We start from the raw sequence: 4,510 nt of genomic DNA, 5'->3' as shown, positions 1-4,510 counted from the left end.
ATTGACTTTAAATATTTTTGGTTTTAATTAAATATTTAAATTTAAATTTGAATAAAATTTAAATATATAAAAATACATATTTATAATTTAAAATTAATTATTTTCGAATTTAAATACATATTTAAATATGTCTTTAATTATATTTTGGTTTTAGTTATATATTTAAATTTGAATGTAAATATATTTAAATATATATTTATAATTTGAATTTAGATATAAATTAAACGTTTTTCGAATTTAACTATATATCTAGGTTTGAATTTGAATATGTTTATAATTTAAATATATATTTAAAACTGGAAATATTTTTAATTGTTAATTTAATATATATTTAAATATGAATTTAAATATATATTTAAGTTTCATTTTAAACGTTTTTAGTTTAAATATATTTTAAACATATTAAATATATTTTATATAATTTATTATATCTAAATATAATAAATTCAAATAAAATATAAATATTTAAATTCGAATTTAATTTAAATATCAATATTTATATTCAGATTTAATAAAGATTATATAATATGTTTTTTTTTCAGAAAAAAATAAATGCAGAATATGGTTCATGACATTACGCGTTTTGAAGATCACATTGTTGAATACCTTAATCGTCCACCATATGTCTGCATTCATTATCTTTGTTCATTTATTGTTGTTATTGTTATTGTTGTTGTTGTTGTTGTTACTCATTATAGTATTATTATTGTTGTTATTATTACAACTACTCATTATATTTTTCAATTTGTTTCAGAATTCAAGAGATTTGGGATCAAGATATCTCCACCAAAATGTGTATAATCCCTGAATTGAAATCGAGTTATGGGATAGTGAATTTTATCACATATCTCAAATACTTAGAAGACTTACTTTGTAAAATGTAATTATCAATGAATTGATTGAGTGGTGGCATCCAGAAACTCACACATTCTACCTTCCACATGGTGAATGCACGATTATTTTGGAAGATATTGTAATAATTTTTGGACTCCCCAAAAATGGTTTACCGGTGTCAGAATTTACAGATAGCAGTAGTAGTAGACTCGAAAATGAAAATTCATGATACAATTTACAACAGTACCTACTGCAGCTGGTCACAAAGGAAGTGGTGTCAAACTTGCATGGCTCCGCACCCTAAAGTGCGCGCATGCAGTCGGATACCGCCCTAGGCAGACAAATATACGTAAAGATTCATATATTATTGTTGTTCGGCACAAATTTATTTTGTGACAAGTCTGGTATGACAATCCACTGGAAGTTCTTGCCTCTGCTTCAAAATTTTGCTGAGATTAGGGACTTTAGTTGGGGTTCTGCTTGCCTGGCACATTTATATAAGACATTATGTCAGGAATCACGTTATAATTGTAAAGATGTGGATGGTCTATTGGCGCTGCTTTGTGTATGGGCTTGGAAACGGTTACCATTCCTAGCTCCTGTGAGAACGCAGCCAAGCTTTCCGCTAACGTGCAAGTAAAATTATTTATCTTAATGTAACATGTTATTATAAATTATTTAATATGTATTGTTCAAATATATTATTTAAATATATCGATTTAGGGTAATAAGGTTTCAATTTATTTCAGCTGGATTGTTTGGTGCTCAAAATTTTATGGATATAAAAAATGGACCATCTCGCATATTAGGCAGTTAATAGATGATATTCTTGCAAATGGGGTAAGTTTTTTTTGTTATATTTATTAGTTTTTTTTATTATTGTGCATTGTTTTGTATTTTTATATTTATACGTTCGTTTTTTTATGCTTTTGTAGTTTGTGTGAAACCCATACAGTCATGAATGTATTGGAAACATTGTAGTTCCTAATGAAATCTTGCAACATCACTTAACATGGAGTGCAACTATACCACTGATATCATTTGAGTGCATTAAATGGCATGCATCAGATAAAGTCAAAAGGCAATTTGGTTTACAGCAAGAAGTTCCTAGAGAACCTATTAGCCTTGCAGAAGCTCACAACGTAGTCCTTACTGGACCAAAGAACAAAGATTAGAGAGATGAGTATTATGCATACATTATGAGATGGACAAACCGTTTGACCTCCGTTCTGGTTGGTGATCCTGTAGTGCACTATCAAGCATCTGAAAAGAATATACAATGGTATAATGACACATATGGGGCTAACTACGTTTAACTGGTTATGTACCACAGCCACAGCCACAGCCACAACCACAGCCACAGCCTATCATGCACCCTTACCAGTACCCGTACACAACCATACATTGAGCTTGGAGCCTCATTCTTTAGTCAGTTATTCCATAACTCACATTCATTACACATGCCGCCATATCAAGCATATTATCGACCCTCTATGTCATAGCAGAGGGACACAGTTAAGCAATCTTCAAATCATCAATTATATCGGTGGGTACCTGAAACAGACACGTCGCAATGGGTAAATGAGTTGTTCGACCCTCAACTGCAAGTGCAACAATCCCAGCCGCAACCTCCCGAAATTAACGAGCAGGCTTCGCAATCTAGTCGACAATTGCCTCAAATTGTTCCAGGTCGATCATCTGTGGATTCGCGACTATGGCATTGTAGCCGCTCTCCACGCTCTGGAGCTAGAAGGTCTATTAACTCGATCCAGAGTTATTCGATCTAGAGTGTCGTTAGAGGGATTGGTCATAGTAATGTTGTTGATTTTCCTCAGGTGCAAGCGCCAATGGCGAAGGATGATAATGATGGCGAGGATGACAGTGACGATGATAGTCATGATGATATCGATGGTGATGACGATTTAGGTAATAATATACTATTGTATTAATTATTGTGATATATTAGTGTATTTAATCTTATGATATATTAGTGTATTCGTTATTGTGATATATTAGTGTATTTATTATTGTGGCTTTTGATGTCATATAGGTTGTGTGGAAGGTGCGGATAGGGTGGATTCTCCAGATGTTCATGGTAAGGGGTATAATCTAAGGATTAACCTAACACATAGAAGTGCAAGTAGATATACCCCTTCCACAATTAAGAAGGCTGTTAAAAAATGTACTAAATTTGTGAAAAAGATATTTAGCAAGTAATTTTTGTTCATCTATTATTTTAAGATTGCTATTGTAATTGTTATGAATTTTTATAAGTTCACAATATTATCGAGTACACAAGTAATTGTTTTTCATCTATTATTTTAAGACTGCTATTGTAATCGTAATGAATTTTTATAAGTTCACAATATTATCAAATACACAAGTAATTGTTGTTCATCTATTATTTTAAGATTACTATTGTAAAGGAAAAACCAAATTTACTAAGACATAGGTGTAGAGCCGCCAGCACTTGACCCTGCACGATGAGGGCATCTACTTCGACTGTGGCTCTTGCCTCCACAAAGCCTACAACGCCTAGGACCACGCATATCACGCATATCCATTTTATTCAAGAAGCGGGTTATTTTAGGACGCCCTTTGGAGACTCGCTTTAAGTGCGGATTAGGTATATGTCTTGGTCCTTGATACATCGGCCATGTTGTTGGATTTCCTAATGGCTTAAACCATACTCTATACACCTTTTTGTTCTCATCCATCCTATATACCTCATGAACGTATTGTTGCCAAGGGATTCGATCTGTCTGAAACTCACTACAATTACAATACCGTTGAGGGAGATTCACCGCATACTCTATACCACTGGGTATTTCATGTACCTCAAAGACCTCATTCTGCCTGTCAAATAGGTTAACTTGGATGTTTCCCGCTGCTTGATGATTTGATTGAAGTTTGTTGCTAGCATATTCAGAAAATACATGTCCTGCGTTCCTTTGAACCTCAGCCTCAGCCCTTTTCCTAGTGAACAACTCATTTAGTCTGTAAAAAGTTGCCTTCATAAGTGACGTGATAGGAAGATTTTGCACTCCCTTCAAAACTCCATTGATGCACTCTACTAGGTTTGTGGTCATATGACCCCAACGATATCCATTATCAAATGCCAAAGCAAATTGCTGTCGTGGGATTCAATCGAGCCATCGCGTGTAAGCATCACCACGCTCATGCAATCTTGCATACTGCACATTAAATTCACGCTTAGTCCTACAATAGCCTAAAAATAACCAAGAAAACAAAATCAATAAGATGGGTGCTATGTGCCTTGTAAAAACAAAGACACCGTTATTTCACAATAATTTACGTACCCATGTTGACTATCAGTTTCTGTAAATACGGTGCCTTGAAATTGCTCAAGAAGTTGGATACTATGTGCCTAACACAAAACATTCGGATAGCTCTTGGAGGCTCCCATGATCCATTACTACGAGCTATTGCTGAAGTAATAGAGTTGTATCGATCAGAGATAAGCCCAACACCATCTTGAGTCACCACATGTGTGCGCAAATGAGTAAAAAAGAAGTGACATGCTTCAGAAGTCTCACCCTCAACAACGGCAAATGCAAGAGGCACAATATTGCTATTGCCTTTCTAAGAAATTGCAGCTAATAGAGCTCCTTTATATTTTTCATATAGATGTGTGCCATCTACCTGTACGATTGGT

This window comes from Arachis ipaensis, chromosome B1, assembly GCF_059453495.1.
Source record: "Arachis ipaensis isolate K30076 ecotype BB chromosome B1, ASM5945349v1, whole genome shotgun sequence".
Classification (NCBI taxonomy): domain Eukaryota; kingdom Viridiplantae; phylum Streptophyta; class Magnoliopsida; order Fabales; family Fabaceae; genus Arachis; species Arachis ipaensis.
The sequence above is the reverse complement of the archived record's forward strand: the minus strand, read 5'-3'. Positions refer to the sequence as shown.